We start from the raw sequence: 17,360 nt of genomic DNA, 5'->3' as shown, positions 1-17,360 counted from the left end.
CTTACCAAAAAAAAGTTCAGGTTTTCTATTTTTTTATAGCTTAGGATATGATATATTAAAGTTAATATTAAGTGGGCACGTGAAAAGAATGCACATTATGCTGTTGGTAGATGAAGTGATCTATAAATTTAAATTAAACATTTTTGATGTTTGTATTAGTTTCCTAGGGCTGTTATAACTAAGTATCACAAGTTGAGTGGCTTACCTAACAAAAATCCATCCTCTCATTGTTCTGGAGGCTGGGATTCTGAGATGAAGGTGCTGGGCAGAGTTTATTTCTCCTGAAGGCTTTGAGAGAGAATCTGTTACACGTCTTTCTCAACTTCTGGTGGTTTTCTGGCAATATTTGGCTTCTTTGACTTACATATGCATCACCCTGATCTCTGCCTTTATCTCCATATAACATTCTTCCTGCGTGCACCTGAGTCTGTGTCTAAATTTTCCCTTTTTATTAGAAAAGAATCACACTGAATTAGGCACACCCTAATGATCTTATCTAAACTTGATCATCTGCAAAGACCTTAATTTTAAATAAGGTCACACGCACAGATACTAGATGTTAGGACTTCAACATCTTCTTTTAGGGGCTGGAAAAGAAGGCAGAGGATGCAAATATATCTGTAACAATGGTGAGTTCTCCTACATCACTATTGGTTTTTTGTATAGTGGTCTCATCCTTCGAGGAGAGATGTTTTTTGATGTTTGAACTGTATTGTTTGTCTATTTCTCCATTCAGTTTCAGCAGTTTTTGCTTCACATATTTGGCAGCTATGTTGTTGAGTGCATACATTATGTGTTGTATATATTTTAAACCTCTATGTGTCATTATATTTGAACTGGATTTATTATAGATGTAAAAAGTTGGATCACTTTTTTAAATCCATTCTACCAGGCTGTGTAATTTAGTTGGTGTTTTAGACTCATAAATTTAATGTAATTATTAAGTTAGAGCTTGTGTCTGCCACTTTGGTTTGGTTTTTGTTTGTTGATTCTGTTTATTTTACTGCTTTCATGTGGGTTAATTAAAATTATTATTATTTTAAAATTTATTTTATTGAGCTTATGATAGTTTACAACATTGTGAAATTTCATTATTATCATTTGTCGGTCCCCATATATATGTGCCTCTTTAACCCTTATGTCCACTCCACCCCCCTCCCCTGGTAACCACTAATCTGTTCTCTTTTTCTATGTGTTTATTTATTTTCCACCTATGAGTGAAATCATATAGTGTTTGTCTTTCTCTGCCTGGCTTATTTAACTTAACATAATACCCTCAAGGTCCATCCATGTTGTTGCAAATGGGATGATTTTGTCTTTTTATGGCTGAGTAGTATTCCATTGTATATATATACCACATCTTCTTTATCCAATAATCAGTTGATGGGCACTTGGGTTGCTTCCATGTCTTGGGGATTGTGAATAATGCTGCAGTGAACATAGGGGCACATACGTCTCTTTGAATTGTTGATTTCATGTTCTTTGGATAAATATCCAAGAGTGGGATAGCTGGTTTATATGCTATTTCTATTTTTAATTTTTTGAGAAATCCCCATACTATTTTCCATAGTGGCTGCACAAGTTTGCATTCCTGCCAGCAGTGTATGAGGGTTCCCTTTTCTCCATATGCTCTCCAACATTTCCTATTTTTTGTCTTGGTGATTATAGCCATTCTAATGGATGTAAGGTGATATCAGAGTGCAGTTTCAATTTGCATTTCCCTGATGATCAGTGATGGTGAGCATCTTTTCATGTGCCTGTTGGCCATCTGTATGTCTTCTTTGCAAAAATGTCTGTTCATATCCTCTGCCCATTTTTTGATTGGGTTGTATGTTTTTTTGTTGTTGAGTTGTGTGAATTCTTTATATATTAGGGAGATTAATCCCTTGCCAGATATATGATTTGCAAATATTTTCTCCAAACTGATAGGTTGTCTTTTTGTTTTGTTCCTGTTTTCCCTTGCCTTGTAGAAGCTCTTTAGTCTGATGAAGTCCCACTTGTTTATTCTTTCTTTTGTTTTCCTTGTCTGAGTAGACATGGTATTCGAAAAGATCCTTTTAAGACTGAAGCCAAAGAGTGTACTACATATATTTTCTTCTGGAAGTTTTATGGTTTCTGGTCTTAATTTCAAGTCTTTGATCCTTTTTGAGTTTATTTTTGTGAATGGCATAAGATAAGGATCTAATTTCATTCTTTTAAATGTGGTTGTCCAGTTTTCCCAAAACTATCTATTGAAGAGAATGTCCTTTCTCCATTGTATGTTCTTAGCTCTTTTGTCGAATATTAGCTCTCCATAGACGTGTAGTTTTATTTCTGGGATTTCAATTCTGTTCCATAGATCTGTGTGCCTGTTTTCGTGCAGTAACATGTCGTTTTGATTACTATAGCTTTCTAGTATACTTTGAAGTAAGGGATTGTGATGCCTACAACTCTATTCTTTTTTTCAACATTGCTTTAGCTATTTGGAGTCTTTTGTTGCCCCACAGGAATTTTAGGATTGTTTGTTCTATTTCCATGAAGAATGTCATTGGGATTCTGATCAGGATTGGATTGAATCCCAATGTACCTAAGTAGATTGCTTTAGGTACTATGGACATTTCAACTATGTTTATTCTTCCAATGTATGTGCATGCAATATCTTTCCATTAGTTTATGACATCAATTTATTTCACTAATATCTTATAGCTTTCATTAAACAGGTCTTTCGCCTCCTTGGTTGAATTCATTCTAAGATTTTTGTTTTGTTTTGTTGCAATTGTAAATGGGCTTCTGTTCTTGAGGGCTCTTTCTGTTATTTCATTAAAGAGTATAGAAATGCAAGTGATTTTTGTAACTTTATTTAGTACCCTGCAACTTTTCTGTAATTGTTGATTATTTCTAATAGTTTTCTGATGATTCTTTAGGGCTTTCTATATATAAAATCATGTCATCTGCACACAGCAAGGGTTTCACATCTTCATTGCCTATTTGGATTCCTTTTATTCCTTTCTCTTGCCCAATTGCTCTGTCCAAAGCCTCCAGTAGCATGTTGAATAAGAGTGGTCAGAGTTGGCACCCTTGTCTTGTTCCTGTTCTCAGAGGGATGGTGTTCAGTTTTCCCCCATTGAGTATGATGTTGGCTGTTGGTTTGTTATATATGGCCTTTATCATGTTGAACTGCTTTGCTTCTATCCCCATTTTGTTGAGTTTTTATCATAAATGGATGTTGGATATTGTCAAATGCTTTCTCTGCATTTATTGAGATGATCATGTGATTTTTTTACTCTTTTTTTAATGTGGTAGCGCAATAATTTGTGGATGTTGAACCATTCCTGTGTCCCTGGTACAAATCCCAATCTATCATGGTGTAAGATTCTCTTAATGTATTGCTGTATTCGGGATACCCATATTTTGTTGAGAATTTTTGCATATATGTTTATCAGTGACATTAGCCTGCAATTTTCCTTCCTTGTGTTGTCCTTGTCTGGCTTTGGTATGAGGGTGTAGAAAAAAAGTTGTAATATCTATACATTGGAGACACAGGAAAATCAAACAACTCACCAAAATGGCCAAAGCTCTTACCTTAAATACCATCCTCAGCTAAAGACCAAAGAAGATTTTGAGGGTTGGGAGAGTTGGAGACATCAAAGGGAAGGAAGGCGATTCACAGGTAGGTGAAAAGGAGCAAGTAATTCAAAAAAGTCATTTTTGGGGGGCTACACAGAAACAGAAGAACACAGAAGACAGCCCACCAAACAAGTTTCTCAGTATTTACCACCTAGTTCGTGTTATGCTAAGGTGATAGCTCACTTTCTGAGGCAGATTTTTTTATCTGAATTATTTTAGGTACTTGAAGGGGAGGCAATAAGAAAATATTTTTGAGTGTTTTGTTTTTTTTTAAAAAAATCAATGTAAAATCATCCTGATGTTAAAGACACATTTTGGGATGGCAAATTTTGTTCCCCTTTAGTAAACTATTTGATGTTCAGACAATGACAAAAGTATCTATCAATGCACTTCTCAGAACATATCCAGTGTTAGGTGGTTCATGACTGTGTTAGTCCTGTAGGTCCCTGAGTCTGGACTGACTTATGTTTTTTTCTCTTTTTCAGCTTAAGTATACTCTATTGCTTTATCTTCATGTTCACTGATTCCTTCATCCTTTCCATTCTACAATTTAAATCATTCAACTATTTATTTTTATTTTGACCTTATATTTGTCAGTTCTAAAATTTTAATTTCATTTTTATTTCTTTTTTGAGGTGACATTGGTTTATAACATTATATAAATGTTAGGTGTACATTCACTATATTTAAAATTGTGTATAGACTACATCATATTCACCCCCAAAAGTCCAGTTGCATCATCATAGAAAATGTATTCCTTTACTCCCTTTTCCCTCTCAACCCAGCTTCCTCTCTGGTAACTATCAATCTATTCTCTGTATCTATGTGTTTAATTTTTAATGTTTTCTTATCCTACATAAATGAATTAAGTCGTGTGCTATTTGTCTTTATCTGATATTTCACTTAGCATAATATCTTCAAGGTCCATCCATGCTGTTGAAAATGGCAAGATTCCATCAAATGGTATTTATTCCAGGGATGTAAGGATGGTTCAGCATTCATAAATCAACCAACATGACAAACTACATTAACAAAATGAAGAATAAAAATTTTACAATCATCTCAATAGATGCAAAAAAAGAATTTGACCAGATTCAGCATTGATTTATAGAATCTCTCAATTAAATGGCATAGAATAAAAATACTTGAACAAAGTAAAAGTTGTATATGACAAAACCACAGCTAACATCATACTCAAGGGTGAAAAACTGAAAGCTAGCCCCCTAAGAATAGGAAAAAAAGGATGACCACTCTCACCACTCTTATTCACCATAGTATTGGAAGTCTTAGCTAGAACAATTAAATTTAAAAAAAAGTATCCAAATTGGAAAGAAAGATGTACAAGTATCACTATTTGAAAATAATATGATTTTATATATAGAAAATCCTAAGGAATCCACCATAAAAACTATTAGAAATAATAAACAAATAAAGTAAAGCTGCAGGGTACAAAATCAACATACAAAAATCAGTTACATTTCTATGCTCTAACAACAAACTAGAAGAAAGAGAAATTAAGAATGTAACTCCATTTATAATTGCAAACAAAGGAATAAAATATCTAAAAAGAAATGTAACCAAGTAAGTGAAAGACATTCACACTGGAAACTATAAAATATTGCTGAAAGAAATTGAAGACAGAAAGAAATGGAAAGATGTTTCTTGCTCATGGACTAGAAAAATTACCAAAATTAAAATGTCCATATTACCTAAAGCAATCTACAGATTCAATGCAATCCCTATCAAAATCCCAATGAATTATTTTTTTAAAGATTGGCACCTGAACTAGCAACTGTTGTCAATCTTTTTTTCCTGCTTTTTCTCCCCAAATCCCCCCAGCATATAGCTGTATACTTTTTAGTTGTGGTCCCTCTAGTTGTGGCACATGGGAGGTCACCTCAACATGGGTTGATGAGCGGTGCCATGTCCGTGCCCAGGATCCAAACCCTGGGCTGCCAAAGCAGAGCATGTGGACTTAACCATTTGGCCATGGGTCTGGCCCTCCAATGAATTTTTCATGCAAATAAAACAAATAATCATAAAATGCATATGGAACAACAACACGCCAAATATCCAAAGCAATTCTGGAAAAAAAGAAAGAACAAAGGTAGAGGTATCACACTCCTTGATTTCAAAGTATAGTATAAAGCTATGGCAATCAAAACACCATGGCAGTGGCAATAAAGCAGACAGACAGATCAATGGACCAGAACTGAGAGCCTAGAAATAAACCAAAACATTTATGGGAAGCTAATTTTTGACAATGGAACCAAGAAGATACAATAAGGAAATGTCTCTTCAATAAATGGCGTTGGAAAAACTGCAGAGTTATATGCAAAAGAATGAAACCAGACTGCTATTTTATGCCATGCACTAAAATTAACTCAAAATGGAAGAAAGAATTGAAAGTAAAACCATAAAACTCCTAGAAGAAAATATGAGCAACATGCTCTTTGACAACAGTCTTCACAATATCTTTTTGTACATATCTCCTCAATCAAGGGAAGCAAAAGAAAAAGTAAACAAATGGGACTACATCAAACTAAAAATCTTCTTCAGAGGAAAGGAAACCATCAAGAAAATGAAAAAGCCACCTACCAATTAGAAGGTACTTGCAAATCATATATCCATTAAGGGGTTAATATTGAAAATATAGAAAGAACTCATACCACTCAACAACAATAAAACGTTTTTAACAAAATGGGCAGAGAGACTAAACATTTTTCTAAAGAAAATATATGGATGGTCAACAGTCGCATGAATAGATGTTCAATATCATTAATGATCAGGGAATTGGTGTAGCAACTATGGAAAACAATATGGAGTTTCCTCCAAAAATTAAAAATAGAAATACCATATGATCTAGCTATTCCACTCCTGGGTATTTTTCCAAAGAGCAAAATAATGCTCATTTGAAAATATGTATACACCTTTATAATCATTGCAGCATCATGTACAATAGCCAAAACTTGGAAACAACCTATGTGCCCATTGCCAGGTGAAAGCATGAAGAAGATGTAGTGTACATACACCATGGAATACTACTGAGTCATAAAAAGATAGTTCTTTTTCTGTGTTCTATTTGTTTACAGAGACGTTTTCTTTATTGGTTGATGATTTTTTTTTATTACAACTGTTTGGAATTGCTCACTGAGTCAATTTTATGATAGGTGTTTTAAAATCCTTGTCAAATAAATCCAACATTTGTGTTATCTCAGTGTCAACATCTGTGAATTGTGCTTGTCAAGTTGTGATTTTCTTGTTTCCTTTTACAAGTGATTTTCAAATGCCACCTGGGCATTTGGGGTATTATGCTTTGAGACTTTGGATCTTGTTTAAATCTTGTTTTACTAAGTTTCTTCTGACATCACATAGGCACACAGGTGGAGGGAGAGCAGCATTAAATTGTTACTGCATGATGGGATGGAAGTCCAGGATTTCCACTTGGCTTCCTTTGATACCTTGGGAAAGAGGGGAACACCACTAATATTACCCTAAATGATCTTTACTTACAACTACCCTGCAGGGACAAAAATGTATGTTAATGAGGGATGCTGATATCTGTGTCTTTCTTAGTGTAATTTTTTATGTTGTGATATTAAAGTCATGTTAGTCAAACAGCAAGAGTTAGGACATGCATTCTGCTTTTCTATTTTCTGAAATAGTTTGTCATATTAATAACACAATATTACTAGTGCAATAGTGAATATTAGTAATTTTATTTTTCCCTTAAATATTTCCATGGGTGCACCACTAAAATCATCCAGAACTTGATTTTCTGTTGTTGTTAAAACATGTTTGCATTAGTTGCATGTTCATTGTCGTTCATTTTTGTTTGATGCTTTCTTTTACTTTTTTTTTTGTGGTCAAGTATACAATCTGATTTTTTTTTTTTTTTGCCATTGAAAAGAGAGCTTATTACTCACCATTCCTGAGAGAAGGGACACGCCACGCCTCGGGGGCCACGTGGGGAAGCACCAGGGTTGGTCAGGAGGTGGAGGAGAGGGTGTGGTCAGGAGCTTTACCATGGTTTCCGTGGAAGGAACGGCGAGGCAGGGTAGACAGGCTTAGGGTTGGCTAGTTTGAATAATTTCAGGGGGTTCTGGGGCAGAGGGGCTGTCCCCAGTGTCTGGCATGTGGCCCTGGGTTGGACTGTCGCCCAGAGTGTGAAAGCCCAACAAAGGAGGTGGCTGGGATGAGCTCTGCATTGATTGGTTGAAAAGCACGGCTGGGGGCGAGTTGTTGACTATCCCCAGGGATTGGCTCATCCTGGGAGGGGCCGGCCCTCCAGCATCAGCAAGGCCCCAGAGTCAAAGCACCAGAAAAGAGAAAATAGAAGATGCGGTTTATACAGTCCTAGACCTTTAGAACATCTCTCTTGTTATGGATGCTCGGCTGAGCCGATGGCAACCTCTGTCAACTTGTGTCTACTCCTGACATCTGGCTGCCTGGACTATTTGCCGGAGCTGGTCAGCTGGGGTCTGCTGAGGGGGTCAGACAGCAAACTCATGTAGGATCAGAATGTCTGTCTCACCACCCCGCCATCATCCTCTAGGAGCTCTGGACGGTCCTGTGCTGGAAGCACCACTGGGCTCCTGGGGAGGCGCTCTTATGGAAGCAGGTGCCCTCTCTAAACGTGTACATCTGTCATGTGTTGGGGACAGTCCTTCCAGGTGGCCGAGCTCCAGGAGTGGTGGGACGTTTCCCATGAGGCAGAGGGTCTGAGGCTGGTGGGCAGCATGCATGTTGCTAACCCACTGGGGGTGGGAGACACACCTTGAAAAGAATACGTCTACCTTTTAGTTCAACTTTCGTTGGAAGGTACTTTCTGATACAAGAGACTAAGATAGTCACAGTTTCCATCCTCATGAGCAACGTGGAGAGGCAGAAGGGCTTTTATTACCAGTTCCATCCCGAGGTGAACCTGAAGCTTGGCGAGGTCTGTGCATCCGCCAGGCAGAGTGGGACATCCCACCCTCAGCGCTCTCTTCGCCATGCAGCCCCCACAGAAAGAAAAGATGAGGACTCGAGCCTTAGTCCAAATGGTCTGATTTTCAATGCAAAACACCTTCTGGCTCCAAAAGGAGATAATTTTGCAGGGACTTCGGCAATGGGAGCAGGGGTATGAAGTAAAAGCAATTTTTGCCAAACAATTTCCGGATGGCACAGCGGCAGAGAGGCTGCAGAAAGTGCGGGGTGTGGGCCAATGCAAAGAAGGACTTGTAGAAAGACTGGTGCATCTCAAACACTTGTTCAGGAATCGCCTCCTTCCAGGACTCTGACACGCAGAGCTGAGGGTAAGAGTTGAAAAGCACCTCGAGGACTTCAGGCGCTGATGCGCAGGTCTTCAGCACCTTCGGGAAGGCGTCGGGCCACACAGTGGGGGAGCCGTGGTTGAGCAGCGCCTGCAGGGTGCGCGGCGCTGCGGCCCGGGGCGCGCAGGCGGCGGTCTGCTACAATCTGATTTTTAAAATTCCAATTTACTGGAATAAGTAAGCGGATATAGAAAAGTCACATAATACTGAGTAAATAGAATATATTTTGTTTTTATATGCAATTAATTAAATATTTTAAATGAAATTTTTGATAAAATAAAAATATTCTGGACATAGAAATAAACGTAAGAAAATCTATGCAAGATGTTTATACTCAAACCCACAAAATAGAGTTTAGAGATCCTAAAAAAAATAACGTACATATGCATAATGTATTGACTGAAACACGACACATTTCAACATTATAAATCTCCCTCAATTGATATATGGACTAACATAAACATTGAAGTTATTACACTTTGAAATACATAGGATATTGTTTTTGTATCCTTAAAGAACGCAATGATTTCTTAGCACACATACAAAAAGCCACCGATGATAATATTTAAAATGATAAGTTGTACTTCATCAAAATTAAAACCTACGTTCAGCAAGATGCACTAGTGGGGAAACAAATAGGCAAGACACAGATTAGGAGAAAATATTTATAAAACATATTTTGATGTGCTTTGGTCTAGAATACATAATAATGTTTTACAATTCAATGATATAAATCCAGAGAAAATTTGGAAAAAGACTTGAAGATATGCTTCATGACAGAAGATATATGAAAGACCAATCAGTATGTAATCAACTTCATCATTCTTTAGGGAACTGCAAATTAAAAAATGGTGTAGAGCTATACAACTCTAGAAAGGTTAAAACTTAAAATATTGGCAACATCAAATACTGGTGAGTGTGGGGAGCAATAGGAGCTCTCAAGCCTTGTAGATAAAGGTAAAATGTGCAACTCACATGGTGGGAAGCTGCTTAGTGCTTTCACCTGCAATATCAACCAGCAATTACTGCTGGGTATTTACTCATGTGAAATGAAAATATATTTCCAAAAAAAAAGACTTGTAATAATGTATATAGAAACTTCATATTGGTAAAAACTAGAAATCACTCAAATGTGTTTAGAGAAGAGGTAAATATTGTAAAATAGTCATACAATGGAATACTCTTATGTAATAAAAACAATAATCTATAGATACATGTGACAACATGCATATATCTCCAAAAATTGCTTCTAGCAAAAGAAGGCAGACGCAAAAAGTACAAACTGCATGTTTATACTTTATATACATATAATGTCTACACACACACACAGACACACATATTCCAAAACAAGTCAACTAATTCAGGATGACTAAAATAGGAAGAATATTGTCTTGTTTGTAGGACTGGGGGAACTTTCTAGAATGGGGCACAAGGGATCTTTCTGTGGTCATTGATATATTCTATATTTTATCAGATTGTTAGTTACCTGAATATAAACATTTTTCAAAATTAGCGAAATCACTTAATACTTGGGTATTTTACTGTGTAAATTTTTATATAAAAATGACATCTTTTCAAATATTACCTGGAGACAAATGAAAATGAAAACACACCAGACCAACTCATTCAGGATGCGTCAAAAGCAGTTCTAAGTGGGAAATTGATTGCAATACAGGCTCACCCCAATAAGCAAAAAAAAAAATCTCAAATAAGCCATCTAAAACTACACCTAACAGAATTAGAAAAAGAAAACCAAACAAAGCCCAAAGTCAGCAGAAGGAGGGAAGTAATAATAATTGGAGAAGAAATAAATGAATTCAAAGCAAAAGAGACAGTAGAAAGAACCAATGAAACATAGAGCTGGTTATTCAAAAAAATAAAAAACATTGATAAACCCTTAGCCAGGCTCACTAAGAAAAAATAGAGGAGGCTCAAATAAATAAAACCAGAAATGAAACAAGAGAAACTACAACAGATATGACAGAAATGCTAAAGATTATAAGAGAACACTATGAAAAACTGTATGCCAACAAATTGGACAACCTAGAAGAAATGGATAAATTCTTAGACTCTTACAACCTCCCAAAACTGAATCAAGGAAAAATAGAGAATCTGAATAGACCAAGCACAAGTAAAGAGATTGAAACAGAAATCAAAAATGTCCCCAAAAATAAAAGTCCAGGACCAGATGGCTTCTTTGGAGAATTCCACCAGACATTCAAAGACGATTTAATACCTATCCTCAAACTATTCCAGAAAACTGAGGAAGGTCGAGTACTTCCTAACACATTCGATGAGGCCAACATCACCCTGGTTCCAAAACCAGACAAGAACAACACAAAGAAGGAAAACTACAGGCCAATATCGCTGATGAACATAGATGCAAAAATCCTGGACAAAATATTGACAAACCAAATATATTAAAAAGGTCACACCATGATCAGCTGGGATCATATCAGGAACACAGGGATGGTTCAACATCTGCAAGTCAATCAATGCGATACACCACATTAACAAAATGAGAAACAAAAACCACATGATCTTCTCAATAGATGCAGAGAAAGCATTCAACAAGATCCAACATCCATTTATGATAAAAAGTCTCAACAAAATGGGGATAGGAGGAAATTACCTCAACATAGTAAAGGCCATGTATGACAAACCCACAGCCAACATCATACTCAATGGGGAAAAACTAAAAGCCATCCCTCTGAAAACAGGAACAAGACAACGATGCCCTCTATTACCACTCTTATTCAACATCGTACTGGAGATTTTGGCCAAAACAATTAGGCAAGAGAAAGGAATAAAGGTAATCCAAATAGGGAGTGAAGAAGTGAAACTCAGTGTTTGCAGACGACATGATCTTATATATAGAAAACCCTAAAGAATCCATTAGAAAACTATTAGAAATAACTAACAACTACAGTAAAGATGGGGGGTACAAAATCAACTTAAAAAATCAGTTGCATTTCTATATTATTTAATGAACTAACAGAAAGAGCATTCAAGAACAGAATCTCATTCACAATCACAACAACAACAAAAAATATCTTGGAATAAATTTAACCAAGGAAGTGAAAGACCTATACAATGAAAACTACAAGACTTTCCTGAAAGAAATGGATGACAACATAAAGAGATGGAAAGGCATTCCATGCACATGGATTGGAAGAATAAACATAGTTAAAATGTCCATACTACCTAAAGCAATCTACAGATTCAATGCAATCTCAATCAGAATCCCAGTGACATTCTTCACAGAAATAGAACAAATAATCCTAAAATTCATATGGGGCAACAAAAGACCCAGAATTGCTAAAGCAATACTGAGAAAAAAAGAACAAAGCTGCAGGCATCACAATCCCTGACTTCAAACATACTACAAAGCCATAGTGATCAAAACAGCATGGTACTGATATGAAAACAGGCATACAGATAAATGGAACAGAATTGAAAGCCCAAAATAAAACCACACATCTAGGGACAGCTTATCTTTGACAAAAGAGCTGAGAACATACAATGGAGAAAAGAAAGTCTCTTCAGCAAATGGTGCTGGGAAAACTGGACAGCCACATGTAAAAGAATGAAAATAGACTATTCTTTTATGCTATTCACAAAAATAAGCTCAAAATTGGATCAAAGGCTTAAAGATAAGACCTGAAACCATAAGACTTGTAGAAGAAAATAATAGGCAGTGCACTCTTTGACATCAGTCTTAAAAGGACCTTTTCAGACATCATGTCTTCTCAGACAAGGAAAACAATAGAGAGAATAAACAAGTGGGACTTCATCAGACTAAACATCTTCTACAAGGCAAGAGAGAACAGGATTGAAATACAAAAATAATCCAACTGGGAAAAAATCTTTGCAAGTCATAAATTCAACAAAGGGTTAACCTCCATAATATATGAAGAACTCATACAGGGGTCAGCCTGGTGGAGCAGCAGTTAAGGTTGCAAGTTCTGATTCGGTGGCCCGGGGTCGTAGGTTCAGATCCCAGGTGCGAACATGGCACCACTTGTCAAGCCATGCTGTGGCAGGGGTCCCAAATATAAAGTAGAGGAAGATGGGCACAGATGTTAGTTCAGGGCCAGTCTTCCTCAGCAAAAACAGGAGGATGGGCAGCAGATTTTAGCTCAGGGCTAACCTTCCTCAAAAAAAGAAGAAAGAACTCATACAACGCAACAAAAAAATTCAAACAACCCGATCAAAAAATGGGCAGAGGATATGAACAGACATTTTTGAAAAGAAGATATACAGATAGCCAACAGGCACATGAAAAGATGCTCATCATCACTGATCATCAGAGAAATGTAAATCAAAACCACACTAAGATACCACCTTACACCCGTTAGAATGGCTAAAATAACCAAGACAAAAAATAACAAATGTTGGAGAGGTTGTGGAGAAAAAGAACCCTCATACACTGCTAGTGGGAATGCAAACTGGTGCATCTATTATGGAAAACAGTTTGGAGATTTCTCAAAAAATTAAAAATAGAAATACCATATGACCCAGCTATCCCACTTTTGGGTATCTATCCAAAGAACTTGAAATCAACAATTCAAAGAGACACATGCACCCCTATGTTCATTGCAGCATCATTACCAGTAGCCAAGAAGTAGAAGCAACCTAACTGCCCATAGACCGATAACTGTATAAAGAAGATGTGGTATATATATATATACAGTGTATATATATATATACAGTGGAATACCACTTAGTCATTAAAAAGGATAAAATCGTCCCATTCACAACAACATGGATGGACCTGGAGGGTATTATGTTAAGCAAAATAAGCCAGAGAGAGAAAGACAAACTCTGTTTGATTCCACTCATACGGGGAAGATAAACAAACACATGGACAAAGAGAACAGATTAGTGGTTACCAGAGGAAGGGGGGTGTGGGTGGGCAAAAAGGGTGAAGTGGTGCACCAATAATATGACTGACAAATAATAACGTACACCTGAAATTTAACAAGGTTGTAAACTATCACAACCTCAATAAAAAATTAGCTGTCCTTAGATGTGTGAGTTTATTTCTGGGAATAAAACGGCATGTCTAAGAGCTTATTTGTTTTATTGATCTATTATAACCCACCCCAAAGGCCCCTTTTCCAAAAATTACACATTGTGAAATTGAAATCATGAATGTTGTATGAAGAATATGTAGCAGGCCTTGTAGGCTTAAACGAAAATCTTTCTATTACCAATTACACTTTCATTGCACTTTGCATATATTTAAATTTTGATATATACTGACATAAATAGAGAGAAATATGCATTGATAAAAAAAGAGTTCAATGTTGCTGATCTTGTTTTGCCCATTTTGGTCTGCAGAACATTGAGGAAACAGTTATGTGCCATCTAATTAAATATTACTATATTAAAATATCTGGCATAAAAATAGAAAAGTTTATTAAATTCATAAATTTTACATAAAGGGTGACTCCAAAGCTAAATTTATGAATATATACCATTTATCAAATTAAAAAAATGATCAAGTTTCAATTAAACAATCCACATTTCCCATTGAACAACTGATAAAAGACTTTTACCAAATATGTTTAAGGAAATGATTTCTATTTCCTGATACGGGTTCAACCTCTTCAGTTATTTAGTTTTGAATGCTGAAATCCTGCAGATGTAAATCATATTTTGTTCCACACCATATTAATAAAGCTATTCATTTTCCTCTTGTTACAACCTATTTAAAAACAATGTTGTATTTCTTGACCTGTGAATAGGCCTTTAGCCTAAGTGCTATAATTTTATTACAGTGTTGTTTATTAAGGTCACGTGTTCTGGAATTGTTTTGCATGTGCTGTCTGACTCTGTGCTTAATCTTTGACAGGGCTCCTGAGTGCTAATTTTTATAGCTCTCTTTCTCATTCAAATAGATGTTGCTCTTTTAGTCTTGTGTTGCTCTATAATTGGAGTGAGGGGAAAGAAACTTTCAAATAGGTCTTGGAATTTAGTGATAGAAGAAAGGGAACACCACACAGCCTGTGCCTAATGCAAACCCTGACACAAAACCTAAGTCATTTAACATATTCTGGGTTAATACAATTCATAAGCAAAGAATCTGTACTAATGTAATGGATGAAGTTGGTAATTTTAAAGGTAAAATTCACCACTAAAATCATATAGCCTATTCTATCTCAATGTTATGCATGTCCATTTAATGTCCAATTATAACATTTATCTTTTATGAAAATTTATTATTTAATATCTTGATGCTTTCATTTTACGGCCTTTGAAATGGTAGCCATATTTGGATTGTCTTATTTTATAAGTGGTTTTTAAATATTAATTAACCTCAAAACTTATTTGGCTAAAGAAGGACCTAAAAAATATAAATTGTAAGGGAATATTGTGTTGGGGGTTGACAAAATAGGTGAAGGAGATTAAGAGATGTAAACTTCCTGTTGTAAAATAAATGTCACAAGGATGTAATGTACAATGTAGGAAATACAGTCAATAATATTGTAATAACTTTGGTGACAGATGGTAACTATACTTACTGTGGTGATCATTTTGTACTGTATATAAATACTGAATTACTATGATATACACTGGAAGCTAATAGGATATTATATGGCAATTATGCTTCATTTAAAAATATAATATTGAAATATGATAGTTTCACAATTACATGAAGTCAACAGTTAAATGAAAATGTCAACAGATACCATAAATGATCCAAGAAAGTTTCATAAGAGACTATTTTCTACTAAGAAGATAATTGTGAGCTGCTTAAAGTATATATTTTAAGGCAAAATTGAAATGATTTACTAATAGTAAATGAAAGGAGACAAGCAAGTCTTCAAGGATTCGTTTTGCTATTTATTGAGATGGACAACGTGAGGAAGAAGTAGTTGTCAAAGTAAAACCAGAACTGGAAAGCAGTTAAAGCAATAAAAATAGATTTTATTCAGGCCTACTGCAATAGGGGTAAAGATACTTGGGCATCTTTTCAGAACTGGGTTCAACTCTGAATCTAGCATGGGAAAATGGGAATTTACAGCCAGGGAGCAGGGTGGGGTAAGTGAATGAAAAATTACTAGGAAGAAACATAAGGGAGACTGTAGCTAAACCAATCTATCAGGATTTTTATTGAAAATAGGCCAGAGTGGTCAACATTACCTGGAGGATGGTAAAGGATGAGAAATGCAATCAGATATCAAAGATGATCAGACATTGCAGGTCAGGATACTGGTTAAACTGACTTATCAGGGTTCTTGCTAATACTAGACTTTATAAGACAGTACACAGAGGGCCTAGGAGAAGTTTCAGGAGCATGAAGAAAGTCTGATTAAGGAAATTATCTCTGTCACAGTTCATGTTGTTGAAGCTAGAGTTCAGTTTGAGTAAAGTAGTAATGAAGTATACTGTAACTTACTAGAAACCAAAATGTCACAACATCCAAATGCAATTCATAAGACTTGATGAGATTTTGTTACAAAAAATGGTAACCACAAAGAATATTTTTAGGAAAAGTAAGAGAAATTTGAATATTCTCTGGTTACTAGATGTTATCATGGTGATTTTATTATTTTCAACATATAGGTGATATTTGAAACTATGGGAATAATTAAAATTTCTCAAATAGAGAGTGTAAATAGAAAAACATAACAAGACACTAACGAACAGAGGCATTTCAAAACACAAATTTTAAGTGATGAAAGAGGAACCAAAAGAAGAGAATAAGAAAGAACAACCACAAAGGTACGATGGCATTCATGAGGTGGTTAAACAGACTTTTCTAAGGGATGAGAGGGTTCTCAGAAGGGAGAGACAGTGAGCATCGACTGTGAGGATTAAGAATTTTCATCGAAGTTTTTAGCACAGAAGTTACTGTCGATCCCGGGAAGGGCAGTGTCTTCACCTGGGGAGACTGCTCCCCAGACTAGTGACGGTGGAGGGGTAAGGGTGTACAATGAAATGGAAGCAACTGTGTGTGCAAAGAATTACCTTGAGAAATAAATATGTGAAGAGATGAGAAAAGGTGCTGATGTTAAAGGGCTATGTGTATTTTTGTTAAATGGATGATTTTACTGTCTAAGTTTGAACACTTGTAAGGAGGATCTAATAGTGAGCAAAACTCAGAATGCAACATATGGAAAAATAACTGGTAGCTGAGATTGAAAAAGAAGGGATCTAGGACAAATGTAGACATATTAACATTCAGTAGGAAAAGAATTGCATTTACTGTAGGAGGGGAAAATAGATAATCATTGCAATCTGATGCGGGATTACACAAAGGGAGACAACATAATATGGAAGATAGCAACTGGGAACTCATATGGATTACGTTTTATCTCTCAATTCTGAGACAATGTTATCAGCTTTTTTTTTTTTACCATAGAAAACTGAGAATGAGGTTTGAAGAAAATGGCAACGGCATGTCATACTCCTTTTGTAAACTGAATTGAC

Source organism: Equus caballus, chromosome 6 (assembly GCF_041296265.1).
Source record: "Equus caballus isolate H_3958 breed thoroughbred chromosome 6, TB-T2T, whole genome shotgun sequence".
Lineage (NCBI taxonomy): Eukaryota > Metazoa > Chordata > Mammalia > Perissodactyla > Equidae > Equus > Equus caballus.
Note: the sequence above shows the minus strand (reverse complement) of the source record.